The sequence below is a fragment of the Bubalus bubalis genome, chromosome 2 (genome assembly GCF_019923935.1).
Source record: "Bubalus bubalis isolate 160015118507 breed Murrah chromosome 2, NDDB_SH_1, whole genome shotgun sequence".
Taxonomy (NCBI): Eukaryota; Metazoa; Chordata; class Mammalia; order Artiodactyla; family Bovidae; genus Bubalus; species Bubalus bubalis.
In genome coordinates this window covers 144,429,301-144,448,532 of record NC_059158.1, presented here as the reverse complement: position 1 = coordinate 144,448,532, position 19,232 = coordinate 144,429,301, and the positions used below count along the sequence as shown (strand labels likewise).

The following is a 19,232-nucleotide window of genomic DNA, read 5'->3' as shown; positions in this document are numbered from 1 at the left end:
ACTCATGTTCATTGATTCAATGATGCCATCCAAGCATCTCATCCTCTGTCACCCCCTTTTCCTCGTGGCATCAATCTTTCCCAGTATCAGGGTCTTTTCCAATGAGTCAGCTGTTTGCATCAGGTGGCAAAGTACTGGAGCTTCAGTTTCAGCATCAGTTCTTCCAATGAATATTCAGAATTTATTTCCTTTAGGGTTGACTGATTTGATCTCTTTGCTGTCCAAGGGACTCTCAAGAGTCATCTCCAGTTCCACAGATCAAAAGCATCAATCTTCAGCGTTCAGCCTTCTTTATGGTCCAACTCTCACATAAGTATGTGACTACTGGAAGGTGGCTCAGACAGTAAAGAATCTGCATGCAATGCAGGAGACCCAGGTTTGATCCCTGGGTCAGGAAGATCCCCTGGAGAAGGGAATAGCTACTCACTCCAGAATTCTTGCCTAGAAAATCCCATGGACAGAGGCAGTCTGGTGGGCTACAGTCTATGGGTCACAAAGAGTTGGACACAATTGAGTGACTAACTTAATGCGAGAATTTGTGTAAAATTGTCTGTCTTCTCCTTTGTGACTATGTTGATAGGGAGCGGTCTTGAGAACAATGGAGTCTGAAATACTGAGCTGTCACAGAAAGAAAATGAATTTCTCAGACCCAAAGCAGACTTTGCATGAGTAATAAACCTTCTTCTTAAGTCACTGCTCCATGTTAAATCACTAAAAATGTTGGTGCTGCTTCTTATCTCAGCATAAACTAGACTCTCCTGGCTAATTTATTCTACTACTCTCTGTTACTGTGTCTTCTACTCGATTTCACACATGAGGCCCATGAAAGATTTAAATATATTTCTTAAAAGAAGTTAAGGGAAAGAGAATATAGAAACCAGATTTGGGTTCTAGGCCTTAATGTGCATTTTACTGGTGGACTCAAGTCCTAGCACTGTTGTTTGAATCACATATCTGGAATGAAACAAGCTCCTGGACAAAGCCATCTATTGCTAATCACACCTCTGTCTGGATAAGATATTCACTCATTCAGATAGTCAACATATATTTAATAAATAATCATGGCAGTCAAGGAGCTAAATCCTGACAATACAGGAGTGCAAAATAAACAAGGGCTACACTTTCATGAAACTTCTGATCGAGAGGGAGAGAAATATGCCTGTACATACACATATACATAAACACATAGTGAGTAAACAAGTGTATTATTTTGGTTCTATAAAGAAAATAAGCTGAAGGCAATATGAGAATAACTGTAGTGGAAGATACTAGGTTTTCCCTGAAGAAATGAAATTAAAGCTCTGCCCTGAATAACAAAGAAGCCAGAAGTGCAAAAATTTGGGAAAAGAGGCTGAAAGCGGGAGAAACAACAAATATGGAAGCTCTGAGAAGGGAAAAAGCTTGCCTGTTACAGAATCCAAAAAGAAAGCCAATGTGGCTATAGCACAGAATAAAGAAAGGAAGGTGGAAAGTGGTGTGATCAGAAGGGAACAAAAGAGCTGGAAGACTCAGTAAAGAGTTTTCATCTCACTCTTAACTGCAGGGGAAAGCCATGGGGATCTTTTAAACAGGGAGGTGACTTGATATGACCTATACTTTTAAAAGATCACTCTAGTTACTCTGTATAAAGTAGATGATGGAGGGAAAGAGTAAAAAAATGGAGTAAGTAATTGGGAGGTATTGCAATTGTCCAAGCAGTAGAAAGGAAGCAATGCAATATACATGGTTTGAGATGGACATCAAGCTTTCCAAACTGATCTCTACATTACAGTCTCCTGGGGTACAGATCATTTAGCATCTTCAAAACTCAGGTCACACCCCAGATCAGTTAGATCACAATCCTGAGGGTAGGACACAGCTCTCAAATTTTGGTGCTCCCCAGCTGATTCCTATGTGCAGACAAGCTTAGGAACCACTGATACTGAAATGCACAAAGAGAATTATTAATGATACTGACAATTTCATAAAGAGTCGGACATGATTGAGTGACTTCACTTTCACTTTGGGGGGATGTTGGTGTTATTAAATAAAATTGGAAAGACCTAGTAAGGAATAGGTTTGGGATGGGGGCTGTTGGAATCAAAGGTTCAGTTTGGGATGTGGAAATTCTTGAGATGCCTGTTAGGCATTGTACTGTATACCTTGTATAAGTGAAGATCACACAGGCAAGGGAGAGGTCAAGGTTATAGTTTTGACTTCAATGTATGTACTTGTAGACATTAGTATAGAGATAGCATCAAAGCCATGAAACAAGATGAAACTACCTAGTGAGTATAGCCCAAGAAAAGAGAAGGAGGGGACTCTAAGGATTTAGAATTTGCCACGACCTGCTGTCTGAATCTGCTGGTCTCCTTTACTTTGCCTCGATCCCTTGCCTGCAAAGGAGAATGGTGACTTCCTTTCTGCAACCCACTCTGCAGTGGGTTCCGCACTACCTCTTTCTTTAACCTAGCTACTGAATCTGGTTCTCAAGAAAACCTGTTCCTCTGTTTTCTGACTCCCTCTAATTAGTGTCTTGGGATAATTAGATATCCCAAGGTCTGACTCAACAACTTCCTACCTAACGAGACCATAACTCTGCTTCACAATGTCCTATATGAAGTGCCGATGAGAACATCCAATGCCGATCACTCTGCTGGGCAAGCTGAAGAATGAAAAAGCCTGACCTCCCCCAAGCTCTGCCAGCCTCCTAGTACATCACGGCTGCCTCTCTCTCAGCACATCCATGTGCAGATGCTTTTAAGACTCAAGAAACCATGTTGTCCCTGCCTCTTTGTGCTAAGCTCCTATGTAGAACTTATTTCTTGAGTTTCTATAGGGTCAAGTTAATGCCATTTTATCACTTTGAATCAATGAAGTCTAGGCATTTGACTCTATTTTCTTAGTTTTCCTGAGAAGCTGCTATACCAATAGCTCTCAGCTCAGCTACAACTGCAGAGCCTGCCATGGGGACCGGCACCTGCCCTCTGTTTCCATTTTCCACTCATTGAATTCAGCTTAGCAGCTGCATCCATTTCCCAACTTTAAACTAATGAACCCATCAGCTATGGTTTCCCCTAGGGCAGCTTTCCAAGGTTACCTTATTACAACGCAATATCTTTAATCATATTTAATCATACATTGAGACGGAAAAACAAATAACTCCCATCTGACTATAATGGGATCTCTTTCCATATTATATGTAGCTGTTTAAAGGTCTTCTTCAAAAAGCAATATACAAAGTGTCTCTAGTAGCTTGAGTAATAAATAGTAGAATTATGATATGTAAGTGTTCAGGGGCCTTAGAGGTAGATCAAGAAGTTATTGATTTTCTCTAATTGGATGAATGAGCTAATAATCTATACCCTTGAGATCATCTTGAGGATCAGATTTTCTACTACAAAAAGTCTGGCTTGTTTGAGAGTCACTTCAGCTTTTGGGTAGGGAGAGAAAAGGGAAGAAAGTGAAAAGAATTTTTGTTTAAAAAATTCAATCAGTGGGAAAGGTTAACTAATTTACTTAACCATTTTTCTTTTGGAAACAATCCTTCTCAGGATGTGAAAGTAACAGAGGCCTTTTGAGGACATTTGGAGACCTTTGCAGATTTCCAGCCAAAAGTCTCTACAATCCTCATCAGTTATAGAACAAATCCCAATGTGATCCAAATAATCTAAACCTGATTTTTACAATTCCAGATCCACGGCGGAGGTGGAAGGCTTAGAAGCCTTGTCGGCACACTGGCTTTCCCAAGCCTGGCCTATGGATCAGAGCACGTGGAGATTAACTACACATGTTCTCCATCAGCAGAATCATGCTGCCGAGATGCCTGGCCCTCATCACAGGAGATCTGGTTAATAAAAACCGGTGTGATAAAAATAAACAGTAAAGCAATATTTTGTTTTTCAGCCCAGCTTTTCAATCTGAATGTGGGAGAGAGCATCCAGGGGGCTCTTTCTCCCCACATGCAAAACTTTCATTAGTGTCAATGAGACAAACACGTGTACAGGGAGGAAGATGCCGAGACCTCACAGTGAGCCGTACCAGAGCATAATCTTGGAAACTTATGGACTGAGAACATGGGGCTAGTCTGTTGGCTGTGTACATGGAGGAAATAATGAAACCAAGATTGCTCTACAGGGCTCTTTTATACGCTATCCACGTGCATGTACTTATATGACAAATGCAGGGGAAGACCCGCATATAAAATAGAAAGGAGAAAATGAATGTGCATTGAGGTGAAAAAAAAGAGTGTGTGTGTGTGTGTGTGTGTGTGTGTGTGTGGTGTTTGTTCTCATACACTGCAGGATTATAAGTTTATCATATGTACAAAAAGTAAAGACAGCAATTAACATGTTCTAATCCAAATATCCTGGATTTGACCAAGCAGAGGTGTTCTTGCAAGGCTCATTTACCGATTCCAGAAGGGGTAAGTTGGAATACAGGATGCACTTTAGATTCTACCCAAAGTAGGCCCATGGATCCCTGGGTCAAGCTTTGATGCACTGAGTGACAGCACTGAAGATGGCTATAGCCTGTGGGAGCCCTTCCCTTGTCTCTAATGGTGCGCATGTGTGCCTAGTCCCTCAGCCGTGTCCAGTTCTTTGTGAACCCATGGACTCTGTCCATGGGATTTCCCAGGCAAGAATACTGGAGTGGGTAGCCATTCCCTTCTCCAGAGATCTTCCTGGCCCAGGATTGAACCTTAGTCTGCACTGCAGGCAGATTCTTTACCATCTGAGCCACCAGGGAGGTCCTCTAAGAATGGCAGGCACTTGCAAATAACGTTCTCATTTGTGCTTTCTCTACGCAATGTTAACCGATAAGGCTACTAACAATTGGAGGGTCATGCTGTAATTTACAAATCAGAAAACACTTTGTGAACAGCCTTGACATCCATGCTCTATCAAGGAAAAGAAAAAGCAGCTTCTGTTTGGAGGATGATGAGCGCAGACCTGTGTTATGGGAGGTCCTGGCACGTGGCAGGGTGCAGTTACTCAGCTGATGACAAGCATCCTTACAAGTCTGCAGCCCCGAGTTGCAGAAAGTACCCTTCTGCAAATATTAGCAGTCTGCAGTATTGAGGAATATAAGTGAGCTTTTGGAAATGCTTTTAATTCTGAGCTCAATGATCAATCTTGACACAATTCAAGAGAACAATATAGTTTTAAAGTTACACAGATGTGCTCAACAGTTACTTTCTGTTTCCATGTCATGAAATGCATTCTGACAGGGACAGGCAGGAGCTGACTCAACAATGTGCTGTGCATAGTCACTCACTCGTGTCCAACTCTTTGCGACCCCATGGACTATAGCCCGCCAGGCTTCTCTGTCCACAGGGATCTCCAGGAAAGAATACTGGAGTGGATTGTCATTCCCTTCTCCAGGGGATCTTCCCAACCTGTCTCTTACGCCTAACCTGCATTTGCAGGCGGATTCTTTACCACTAGCGCCACGTGGGAAGTCTCAATAATGGTGTTCTCTAATTTGGTAAAGTTGGCAGTTATTAAAAGGAAGCATCCCATCAGCTTGTTTTTGTGGTCACATAGGGAGGAGAAGGGAAAAGAAATATCAATAATACAACTGTTACCATTTCTATTGGAAAAGGGAATACCCACTACAGTATTCTTGCCTGGAGAATTCCATGGACAGAGGAGCCTCGTGGGCCCCAGTCTATGGGGTCGCAAAGAATTGGACACGACTGAATGACTGACACGTTCACTGCACTTCGTGCATACCAGGCGCTCAGCTAAGCACCTGACAGACATTACCTCGACCCATCCTTAGAGACCCACCTGTGAGGCAAGTGATCTAACAGATGAGGAGAGTGAGGTTTAAAGAGGCTTTGAGCAACTTGCCCAAGATGGCACAGCTAGGGAGTGCCAGATTTGGACCCAACTGTTCATCCACAAACCTATGTCTTTCAATCCTGCTCTGCTGCTTCTCCAATAGAGGAAAGATTCCCTCTCTTTGCTTGCAAGGAGAGAAAGTAAATTAGGTCCTGGAAGCATTAACAGAATGTTAAATGCCCACACCAGGGAGAGATCCTTTTGCTTTCCTCAGTATTACTCATTCTCCTTAACAATGGATTGCACCCGGATTAAGTTAAAAGTCCTGAATAATTGAAAAGATGATAAATCAAAAATAAATTCAGTACATTGAACTCACTGAACACCATAGCTTAGCCTAGCTTGCCTTAAACCATGCTCAGAACACTTATATAAGCCTGCAGTTGGCGAATCATCTAACATATTACCTATTTTATAGTAAAGTGTTGAGTAAGCTCATGCAATGTATTGAGGACTGTGCTGAAAGTGAAAAACAGATGGCTGTCTGGGTACAGAGTGGTTGTAAGTGGATCAGTTGTTTACCCTCGTGATCCTGCGGCTGTAGCCACTGCCCAGGATCACAAGACAGTATATGATTATATCATGTGCTGCATATCACAAGTCTGGGGAAAAAAATCAAAATTCCAAGTATGGTTTCTACTGAATGTGTATTGCTTTTGCATCATCTTGAAGTCAGACTGCTTAAGTTGGGGACCCTCTGTAGGTGCTGTCTGTGCTCTACCCATAATCCCTCAGGCCTCATTCCATGTATAAGCATACAAGTTGCTGCCAACACCTGCAACATCCCAGCTCCAACACCTGCAACTCTTTATCTGAAGGATGCCCTTAGGTTGAAGGAGCCTGCTTTGTTTCCACGGACAGCATGAAGTTTTTGGAAATGCACGTCCTCAGTAGGATAACCCTTAACCCATGACTGAGGGGTCTGAAGATACCCATAGCCAGCTGGCCAGTCTCTGATAAAACACCAGTGTGTGATCTATACTGATCCAGACCCATTGCTGGATTGAGCCACACTCACCCAGTGAAACTTTCATCACTGGTGTACCCTTGTTTAGCCTCCTTTCCTTCCAAGTCCCACTCTCCTTGTCTCCTGAATTTCTCCATGTGCAACTGAAGTATGGGGAGGAGTTTGTTGTTGTTTAGTTGCTAGGTCGTATCAGACTTTTGTGACCCCATGGACTTAGCCCACCAGCCTCCTCTGTCCATGAGAATTCCCAGGCAAAAATACTGGAGAGGGTTGCTATTTCCTTCTCCAGGGGATCATCCGGACACAGGGATTGAACCTGTATCTCCTGCATTGCAGGCCAACTCTTTGCCACCGAGCCACCAGGGAAGCTGGGAGAAGTTTACCAGTAAGAAAAAGAACAGATGACTTAAACCTTATCTTAGTTGAAATATCAGAAGTATGCTATTTTTTTTTTTTCAGTCTCAAAAGACTACCAATCAAAATAAATGAAGTAGTTGGGAAGAAAATCACAGCTAGATATAGAGAAGATTTCTTGATTACAAAGGTGACTGAACACTGAAACTGTCTCTCTCATCCTTAAAGACATTTCCAGAGGGAATGGACAGCTACCTAGATTGCTAAGAGAGCAATTTTATATCACAATTGAGAGAATGAGTTGTGCTCTCATATGGACCTGGGTTTGAGTCCATGAGCCTTCTCTGTTTCTCAGTTTCTTAACCTATAAAGTGGGAGTAAAATGAGACATCTCACCTTATTGCTGTGAAGACTGGGTGAGATTTAATGCACTTAGGTTGATAAGCATAACAAGGAATCCATAAGTGGTAGCCATTATTACTGATTTTTATATTTCTAGATGCAGAATGGCCCCTTGAAGTTATTTCAAGTCTATAATTTTATGCCCCTTCCCATCCTTCCCAAAGCCTGACACAGGAAGTAGAATACCAGGTTCATCCATATGAAGGTATGAAAGTGTTAGCTGCTCAGTTGTGTCTGACTCTTTGTGACCCCAAGGACTGTAGCCAGCCAGCCTCTTCTGTCCTTGGGGTTCTCCAGGCAAGAATACTGGAGTGGGTTGTCATTCCTTTCTCTAGTGTATCTTCCCAACCCAACCCAGGGGTCTCCTGCATTGCAGGCTGATTCCTTACCTTCTGAGTCATCGTCCCTGCTGGGAAGATAAAGAACCCAGGAGAGCTTGTGAAAGATGCAGCACCATCACTTCCCAGTAAAGGTGAAGGATTCTAAAGATGAGGGCATCATCAAAGGCAATTGCCAGCTACTGTTCAAGAGAGAGCATTGCCCTAGCTGCTCACCACTTGCAAAAAATCAATACTCACAAAAGTTAGTAGAAAGGCAAGTTGCCTATAATCAAGATGCCAGCAATCTGGGGAGATGGTGGACTCAGTGTCCCCTAGAAATCATCTCCTAAGATTCTGCTCAACCATGAAAGCTTTTAAAGGAAAACTAGGAATTAATCTCAGTTAGTCGTTGAGATGGGGGTCAGAGCCATCACTATCCCCCACTAAGTACAGATTCGTCCACTTCTTGTGAGTTTGTTCATGAGATTACTGAAGGGGAAGCTAGGGAAGAGAGCTGGTCATCTGTTAATTACTTTCATTTCTACTTCTTCGATCTATGGAAAGAACCAAGAGAGGAGGCGAGGTGTTGTGTGATCAAAAGATTTGAAAGATATGTTAGAGCCAAAAATAGTAGAGCATAGGGGTGCCTGGTTTAAAGTTGGTGGCAAGACAAAGGGGCATCCTGCAGAGAGCTCTTTTCCTGCCAAAAGCTGATTACACCTTTCAATAGTTTCACAAAATAAGATCCATTTACTGAGCTTTTACTATGTGCAAAGCATTGTACCAACCATTTCCTTTATGCTGCTTTATTTCATCCTCACGATAGTCATGGGAAGTAGGCGTTATCGCTTTCATAGAGGAGAACACAAGCTCAGAAAACTTAAATAACATTCTCAAGATCAAGTAGTGGGGCCAGACCCAGACCCAGGACTCCATGACTCCAAACTTCCTTACACTTCATTCCTTGTGGAATTTCAGAGGATATATCACCAGTAAATTGTAATTCCTCTGCCCCATAAGAGCTGGTGTTGGGATGATGGACTATAATCATGTCAGTGTATGAAATATGTACTTCACCTTGAAGAGTAACAGTTATTCAAAAGATAAGAGTCAACTTCAAAAGGTCACTGAAGCCAAGAGATCATTTCTACCCAAGGATGGGCTTCTGAAATCCAAGTGGTCCCTTACCTTATTGTCTCAGCCCTTAATCTTGAAAGAGTCAACCTCAACTGGCAAAACAAAAGCTACCCAATGTTTCCAAATTATTTTTTTTTAGAAACTGTTGAATTGCTTGAAAAGTCTGGGAGGACTGAGCCCACTGCAGCCTCTTAGCATTCAGTCTTTGAATTTCTACAGACCGCTGGGGGATGACCTGAGAGTCAGACATGGCCATGTTTCAGGAGGCTTTCCAATTTTTCCAACTGTCCTCTACCCTAATGAGCCTTGAGAAAAATACTGAAAAGTCCATAAGGACACTCCAAGAAGGTCCCTCCCACACAGCCCCCCCACCTGCCAAAAAAAAAATGTGTGTTCATGCCAGGACCAGTAAGCAGGAAGAGGAGACAGCCAAATGCCTCTGGCATGAAAACTGGTGCCACAAGTCATTTTCACTTTTACTTCCTGCTGAAATTCTGGAAAACTGGTGTGAGGGTGACCACTCACTCTTGTTAGTGCAGAGCTTGGGAAGAGGGCCAGCATTTCTCCACTGACTTTTTTTAGACCAGCAGTTCCCATAGGAGCCCCAGTGAGCCTCATGCAATTTGCACTAGAGAGGAAATGATACTTGAGAAAGAAGCTATATTCCATTTAAATGTTTCTGAGTAATGATGGTGGGGATCTGGAAGGTGGGGGAGTGAAGACTGAATTTGTGCTGAGAATAAGTGAGGGACATTTTAGTCTTTCCATTAAGACAAAGAACTAGTATTAAGACAAGTACAGTCAAATTCCCTGCCCTGTTAGGAATCCATTCTTTTTTATGATGCCATATGCGTAGCTTGAGGTTATATTGGAATGCATAAATCTCTTGTGAGCCTCAAAACGTTAAGCTGCCATTGTCCTCATAATTTCATTATCTCAGTTTCTGCCCTAAAACGTTTAACACTAATTGAACACCCGAGGTTTTCCTGTGAAGTTTATTTTCTGAACATTATTGAAGTGCTGTTGATAAAAGTCAGAATTTATGGAGTCAGCACTCCTTAAAATGCCATGATAGATTTGAGCATGATTTTTTTTAGAGCAGGGATATTTTTATGAATTTGCCTGGAATTTCAGTCTTTCAATCATTCTGCATAATAAAGCTATCTATTTCAAAGTGTATTTTCCAAGAACTAATTTACTTTCCTGAACCTAATCTGTCCATCTCCAGGTTCTGGTTGGGCATACGTGGGTACCAGAATTATTTTATATTTCAGGTTGTCTCTTGATGTTTATTTTGTTCCTAATTAAAAATGCTTGACTTTTCCCCACCTATCTACATCCTTCATGCTCTGGTACAGACTGCCTTGAATAATGTAAATATTGATAGTCATCTCACTAATGACTGTTCATTCTTTTTCACTGAAAGAAATGTGTTTGCATGACTTAGAGCTATTAAGCATCCTTTAGTTCTCTAAGGAAAGGAACCAACCGTTTCCTGTAAGTTTCAAAAAATTATAATAAAGAGAAGCCATGTGTTAAATCTATCTCTTGGATATTATTTGCATTTCAATTAATTTCACATGTCTGTCAGAAACTAACTCAAAGAAAAAGCTATGATAGGTGTCTCCTTTGGATTTGAATTAATATTTAGAATACATATACATACACAAACCACACACACACACACACAAACACACATAATGTATGGTATATACTGTTCAAAAGTATCATCTTTACAAAGCATATGACTGCATTTTGGCTTCCGAAAATGAAGCAAAACCTTAGAGGTAAGTGTCCATTTCCTGTTTAAAAGAAGTAAGTTGTTCCTGGTTACTATAGTAACTGCCAACAGACTAGCATTTTTCTGTCATTATTATAATATGAAGAGAAAATAATCTATTTTAAATTATAAAGCATGGAGAGGCCTATTCATCTAAAATGGGTCCTAAACTTACTGAAAAGCAGGAATAAGAGACGTTTGCTACACTTAGGATTGGAACTCCAATTTCTTTGACTGAAATATAGTTTCTGAAGGGCTAAGCAAAGGTAGATTGTTTATCCTGAGGCAGGAAGTACAATGACAAGAAAGAAAAATGACACGGTATTTCCAGCCTAGAAAATAAGTAAAAAATTCAAACCTCCTTTCACAAAGTGATACATAACTAAAAACCTGTTATTGTTTTTAGTATTCTAGAAATGTAGTCTGTCTCATTGTACATGTGCAGTGTCTGCCCTCTATTGCCATTTACTACCATCATCTACAAGGAATAATTTATTTTACTCATAAAAGAAAAGACTTTCTCTCCCTTTCAGTGAACTCTCCCTGTATTCACTCTCCACAACCCATTTAAAACCTTACTTCTGCACAGAAAGTTTGAAAATAAATAACCCAAAATACTAATGATGAGGGATGCTGTATGAATTTTACTTTATATTTTAATGTAAAATTAAAATTCTCTATAATGAATATGTACTTCTTTTATAATCTGAAAACTTTTAAACATGAAAAATGAGATAATGAGGAAGATACTTTTTGAATCACTTATGGGTCCAAAAGACTCTCTAAGAGCAATAAAATAATCTCCACATAACCCATACATAACCAAAACCATATATATCAAAATGTATATGCTATAGCTGGAAAGATTCTTAGATTTATCACTGTAATATATGTCTGAATATAAAATGTGGAAATTAATGAGTTAGCAATCCATTTTTAAAGGATGAGTTACTGATAAAGGAAATCCCTATTTAGAAGAATCTCCTTCTATAATAGTTCCCTCCTAGTATTTTCTTGTACAGTGGTGAAATGCTGTGCATGAAGCTTTTCCCACACTGCTTTCTCTCCAAAGTTGTTCTCCCATCTGTCCTAGGAAAAAGGGACAGCTGGAGGCTTTCCTACATCATCCACATTTATAGGGTCTCTCCATAGTGGAAGATCTCATACAATGCCAAAGATTAGAAAAAGATTTACAGATGGTCTGGTAAGGTAGCAGAATATGCCATCCCAAAATTTGTCACTCTGGCATGAAGATTGTTTTGAGCTAAAGGCAATTGAAAAGAAGCAGATACAAGACAATCTCTCTGTCCTCCCCTCCCCTGTTTACTTAAAATCAGAATGTAGGTTTTCAAAGGTTTGACCCCTGTCCTCTCTACCAGGAAGGACAGAAGTTTATCACTGGACACTTTAGACCTTTATGAGCCCAGAGGTGGCATCAGAGGAATCTACATGACAACCTTGACTAACTAGCCCTTATCTCCTACCAGTTTCCCTGTACATTTATCTTCTCATAATTTACCACCCCAAGAAACTCAAAGTTCTCTTTTCAGTCACTCCTTTAAAAGCTCAGTGTTATTTTGTTAAGAGGCTACATCAGCTCAAGTTCTAACCACCCTTTTGAGTTACTCGTCTCTGACTGCTCCCAAGCTTAAGCACAATTCACATGCTAATACATTTCTGCTTGTTTTTGTTTTGTTAATTTATCTTTGTTAGTCCAGTGTATAGTAGCTATGCCAGGGAACCCAAAATGGTAATAGGAAAAAAGTTTTTCTCCTACAGTCTTGAATTCCTTATATTCATATGGTTTATCTATAGGATAAATTCTCAAATACACAGTAAGATGTAAACCATTAGTGAAGGCTTCCCCCTACTTCATATCTCTATACATTGTCTCTGATGTGAGTCCTCATGTGTCTTAGAGTATATAAGACAGTGGGTGGGAGGGAGGTTCAAGAGGGAGGGGATATATGTATAATTATGGCTGATTCAAGTTGTTGTATGGAAGAAACCAATACAACATTGTAAAGCAATTATACTCCAATTAAAAATAAAAGTTTTAAAGTATTTAAAAAATGTATAGAACAATGCCTTTGTTTCTTACAGTTGGATGATTTTCCTCCAATGTATATTCTCATGTGTGAATTTTGAAAACCCATTATTCTCCCTCAATTTTTCCATCCATGAGGCTTCTTCCCATTCTTAAATGTTGATTGAGGAACAATGTATTAATTCTCTATTGCTGTATAAAAACATAACCACAAACTTTGCATCTGAGAACCACACACTTTTATTTTTTCACATTTTCTTTGAATCAAGAATCTGGGTGTGATTTACTGGGTCCTCTGCTCAGGGTCTCTCACAGCTGCAAAGAATCAGCCAGGTATCAGGTATCAGCCAGGCTGGGGTCTTATCTTCAGGCTCAGCTGAGGGAGGATCTACTAACAAACTCACATGGCTGTTGTCAGGATTCGGTTCCTTGCAGGGTATCTGACTAAAGATCTCTGTTCTTGCTGAATATTGACTAGAGGCAGCCCTTAGTTTCTGGCCAACTTGGCCTCTTCAACATGTAAACTTATTTCATTCAAGTTAGCAAAGGAGTCTGCTAGCAAGATAGAAGTCACAACCTTATGTAGCCAGATGCTATAGTCTGAATGTTCGTTGTCCCCCCAAATTTGTATGTTGAAATCCTAATCCCCACAGGTGATGGTATTAGGAGATGGGGTCTGGAAGGCTTAAGTCAGGAAGGTGAAAGCCTCATAAATGAGATTAATGCCTTATAAGAAGAAAGGCTCCAGTGAGATCTGTAGCTCTCTGTCTTCCCCTTTCCACCATGTGAGGATACAATAAGAAGTCTGTGACCCAGAAGAGAGCCCTCACCCAACAATGCTGCACCCTGAACTTGGACTTCCAGCCTCCAGAACAATGAAAAATGAATTTTTTATAAGCTACCTAGTCTATAGTATTTTGTTATAGTAGTCAAAACAGACTAAAACACAGGACACAAAGATGATATTCCATTATCTTTGCTCTGTTCTATTGATAAATCTTTAGATCAGCCCAAATTCAAGACAGGGTGACTCATTGATAAAGGATCTGCCTGCCAAGCAGGAGACCCGGTTTCAGTCCCTCAGTTGGGAAGATCTCCTGCAGAAGGAAATGGCAAATGACTCTTATTTCTTTTCTGGGATAATCCCATGGACAGAGGAGCCAGTGGGCTACAATCCATGGAGCCGCAAAAGAGTTAGACAAAACTTTGTGACTAAACAACAAATTCAAGAGAGGGAATTACCCAAAGATGTGAATACCAGGAAGCAGGGGTCCTTGGGGGACATCATAGAGTCTGCCTGCCACATATGAAGAATGACTAATGACTTCCCTACATTCTTTATTTTCATATATATTGAAATTTTCCATGTGACCTCTGACGTGTACCCCAAAAGGATGAGGGACAATAGAAGGCTTTTCCACATTTAACATACCTCTTCCTTATGAATACTCAGAAAAGTCCTTAAATATGAGAGACAATGGCAGGTTTGTCCATTCTTCTTAAACTGACAGCTTTTGTACCCATGTGAGATCTGACATGATTCTCAAGAGAAAAATGATCCATAAAGGCATTTCCATACTTACTGAATTTATAGGATTTTACTCCAACAGAGGTACACTTTAACACAGCAAGATTTGGAAAGTGGCTAAAGTTTTTTTCCACATAGATTACATTCATTATATTCACAGCAGCTCTCCACCTTATGACTTCTTGAATATCTTCCTTGTACTTGTGCTGAGAATTCAACACAAGGACATAATAATATTCTCAGTTTTCTCTTAAAATGGAGACTCACTAATCATTCTTTGTGATTCTTTCTGTTTTCTGTTTATTGGACTTTTTTCTCCATGAAAATTCTGCCAAACAACTGACTCATGGCTTTAAGTTGAATCACACAATCTACTGAGGCCAGATTCAAAGTATTTTCCTCCAGCATCACATCTCTGTAGCGATTTCTTTGAGCAGGAGCCAGTAAAGCCTATTCCCTCTGGGTAAATTTCACAGCTATATCCTCAAAGACCACTAAGTCCACTTCCTGGCCCAAGCTTCTGGAGGTTTCTGTTAGCATCAGTCATAGAGTCCAAGAGGGAAGAGGAAAGAAGGTGAAATGGGGGCCACGTGGGGCAATTTGAAGCCAGATGGAAAACATCTGGCAACAGAGCACTGAATTTCTTAGTTTGCAATCATGTGGTTATACTCAATTCTAAAACTTTTGATTGCAACTTAGATGATTTGCTTTTCTCTTTTTCCACTTTATTCCTCCCTTCTACCTATACTTTTTCTATATACTCCCTAGTGCCATTCTTTGGAGCTACAGTAAGTTGTTACACTTAAAAGAATTCTGGTAAGACTTCCCATCCTTTATAGCAGGAATCATTGGCCAAATATGTGATCTGTTGTCCAAATAGGTGTCCATTTGGATAGTGGCCAAACCATATTTGCTGAGAGAACTCTGGCCCACAATCCCCGCAGCCATCAGTTGTGAAAGCTAAATATTAACTTGTGTAGCAACTGGCCGGGAAGAGCAAGGACTAGTCAGTGACTACTACCCGCTCCCTGGGCTTCCCAGGTGGCTCAGTGGTAAAGCCAGTGGTAAAGAATTCCCATCTGCCAGTGGTAAAGAATCCCCATCTACCAAACAGGAGATTTGGTTCCGACTCCTGGGTCAGGAAAATCCCCTGGAGAAGGAAATGGCAACCCATTCCAGGATTCTTGCCCAGGAAATCCCTTGGACAGAGGAGCCTGGCAGGCTATAGTTCACAGGGTCACCAAGAGTCAGACACAACTTAGCGACTAAACAAAAACAAGCAGTTCCCTATTTCTTGTCCATCCCCCCCTTACCCCCACCATTCCAATTTAGAATCAACCAGAGAAAACCAAATATGCTCCTAAACCAGTCACATAACGTGTCCCATTTCCAGGTAGCCCACCTCCAGCTTCTCCATGTCAAAGACCTCCAACCAGAATGTACTTGACGCCTTCCACTTTTTTCACTATAAAGCTTTCCCACGTCCCTGCCCATTTTTTGGATCCCTAATAAAACACAGCTGATGGTGACTGACTCCCTTGCTATACTACAGAGAAAGAAAGAGAGTGCTAAGCTGTGTCCGACTTTTTGTGACCCCATGGACTGTAGCCTGCCAGGCTCCTCTGTCCATGGGATTCTCCAGGCAAGAATACTGGAGTGGGTTGCCACTTCCTTCTCCAGGGGAACTTCCTGACCCAGGAATTGAACCCAGGTCTCCTGCATTGCAGGCATATTATAGAGATCTCTGACTAAACAGCTTCTGTTTATTTCCACAATTCTATTGTACATGTCTTTATTTTATTTCAAACACTGGTTCAAAATACTTCAACCTCAGTTATCCCTCACAGATGAAGGAGACATTGAAATTCAGATTTAGGAAAATTACATTTGTTCTATAAAGTAATAAGGACTCCATCATTTCATTACATTCACATGAGAAAACTCTTACTAGAAAAAGGAAGGAAAAGCTTTTCCTTACCTTACTTTCCTTCTGTAAGATCTGTACTGATATGTATTTCACATACCATACAACTCACACATTCAGGGTATACAAGTCAATGTTTTTATTATATTCGCAGAGTTGCATAGCTACTGCCACATGTATGGAGAAGGAAATGGCAACCCACTTCAGTGTTCTTGCTTGGAGAATCCCAGGGACGGGGAAGCCTGGTGGGCTGCCATCTAGGGGGTTGCACAGAGTTGGACATGACTGAAGCGACTTAGCAGCAGCAGCAGCCACATGCTTTGTTTTTCGTCCTGAGTTTCAGGATTTACAAGGTTCCATCAGTTCCAGACTGAATAAAATAGAAAAAGCTAACATTAATGGAGGACTGTGCTAAGTGCTTCACACACATTAGCCTGTAGAATTCTAGAGTCAACCCTGTGAAATAGGGACTGTTACTATCATATACATTCTATGGGTGAGAACAGCAAAGCACGAAGAGGTTCAGTAACTTGCCTGGAGTCACAGAGCTGATAAGTATGGAATAGGGACTGGCAGTGAGACAGTCCCACTCCAGAACTTGGCCTTAATACCATGCTACAGGTCAATTGAATTTCAACACATTAAAAAAAATTAGTCAAAAATAGAATTTGTTGTGTCTGTGAGGAAGCGTTTTCTTTTCAATTTTCTTATTTTTTCATATTCGTACTTCTAGACATCACCCCACCAATTCTCCTTAGCAGTTGGTCTCAGTGGAGTTTGGGTATTGATAAATGATGTAAATTTCTCCACATATTCATGTTTTAAAATAGATTTATTCTATCATTTGATTGCTCATTTCATCCTTTTTCTCTTCTTACTCTCTCCTATTAATTTAAAAACAAAATCATTTCAATGAATAGGACTCCTACATTACAATTTTCATATTTATTTCCACTGAGATGACCATTGAACCATTTTTGTTTTAGAATGTTTTCAGTTATCCTGACAATAACTAAAAGGCCTTGACTGCATCTGTAAATGACCAAGATAGTAATACAAACAGAAATACTAATCACTTGTATGTTTACGATTCTTTTAACATTTTCCAAACAGTTTTACTTCTGACCTCAAAAGTGTTCATCGTTCATCTAGATATTTCCAAATGATTGCCATTTTAATGTTGTTTACAGTGAATGCTTCTCCTTAGATGTTACACTCTTAGAGAAAGATTTTGGGGATGGAGGGTCACGAGACACAGAGTGAGGCTCTTGTCATAAAAATGTTATCACTGAAATCATCAATTCCTCCAACCAGGGCATCACTTCAATAAGCAAAATTTTGATGGATAAAAATTAAGATTTTTTGCTTTGTGCTGAGCTTGAAGAAAGGAGGGCCTTGAGAGTGGCCTGCAAGCCGTGTTCAGTGGAGCCTGGCTGAGCTCCGATTGGCATCTGTGCCTTGTTTGTTAAGACGGAGGACAGATGCCCTGCTTACTAACTTCACAGGAGGGGTTATTGGTTGGAAACTGGGTTGGCTGTTTCTCAGTGACTGAATGTGCTTTAGAAGCCTCCCCTTTTATGACTTGGACTAGTTTAGCTGCCAAACTAGCTGCTGAAATTGGCCTAGAGCACTGCGAAATTTGTTCAAACAGCAGCTAATATGCTCACAGGTCCCCTGCCTGCTCTGGACAAATCATAGAGGAACAGCCACGTCCTCTATGCAGTGGTGACTTGTAATGTCCTCTCCCTGGTCCCCACTCCATCAATGTGCAGGAGAGAAAACCATGTCAGCCCCCTCACGTGTGCCAGCTGCACTAATCTTGCTGACAGAGAGTTTTGGTGGTAGGCAGGGCTAGGCAGGCAGTTAATTATACCCAGAGTTAATTGAGTGGTCATATTAACAGCCTAGTCTCCTGAGGTCTGAAAGAGGATTCGAAAAATTTCTGTGTGTCAGACCCTCAAGATGAAGTCGAATGAGACATCATGTTCTTTTTGACCTTCCCTTTCAATTTGGGATGATGATTTCATTAATCAGGATTCCTTCCCCACTGTCATTCGCTTCTAATTGACAGACGCTAATTAAAATAGCAAACGGGATCCTCACGGGCAGTTTCTTCTGTGTTTCTTCGGTGACCATTCTGTTCTTGACTGATTTAGAATGGCTCTTTCCCCTCAATTAACAGACAAGTTAAACTTTATATTCCCTTAAATTTTTATTACTCATAATTAGGAAGTGAAAAAAATCATTATGCATTTTACAACTTTAAAATGTAAAAGTAAATTGGGTACTCAAATAATGTGGGACTAATTGCCTAATTGGAGGTGAGTCAGAGTCAGGTGGCATGCCAACAGTTTCCGCACCCTGAATCCTCGGAGCCCTTCGCTCCAGCAGCCCAGACCAAACCAACTTTCACAACGGGGAGATGTTTCAAAGGACTTGATTTTAAAATATACCTAATAGTAAAATTGATTCTAAACATAAAACCATTTTACAACAACAAAAATGCTGGCTTTTCTCTTTCTGACTTATGACATGCTGTATGACAGACTCTAGGTCTATCTCTACCAATGACCCAATTTCATTCCTGTTTATGGTTGAGTAATTGTACATATGTACCACATCTTTATCCATTCATCTACCATTGGACATTTAGGTTGCTTCCATTAACTACTGTTAATAGTGCTGCAATGAACATTGGGATATGTGTGTCCTTTTGAATCATGATTGACCTAGATGTTTGGGATAGAGGGGTAGGAGGGAGGTCCAAGAGTGAGGAGATACATGTATCCATATAGCTGATTCAATTTATTGTATACCAGAGACTAACACAACATTTTAAAACAGTTATACTCCAAAAGAAAATATTGGCTTTAATTTTAAAGTCTGCCATATTATTTCCATTTCTGCATTAGATAAACATGGACGTACTCATGATGGTCTAAGTTTCT

At 40.6% G+C, this 19,232-nt stretch overlaps 1 long non-coding RNA gene across 1 annotated transcript; it reads right to left on the bottom strand.

Moving 5' to 3' along the window:
* Positions 1–16,399: 16,399 nt before the first annotated feature.
* LOC123328559 lies at positions 16,400–18,859 on the bottom strand. Its single transcript, XR_006543457.2, has 2 exons — positions 17,411–18,859; positions 16,400–16,654 (listed from the first exon to the last, which is right to left on the bottom strand). It is a non-coding gene; the product is annotated as an uncharacterized LOC123328559 (long non-coding RNA).
* Between the last annotated feature and the right edge of the window lie 373 nt (positions 18,860–19,232).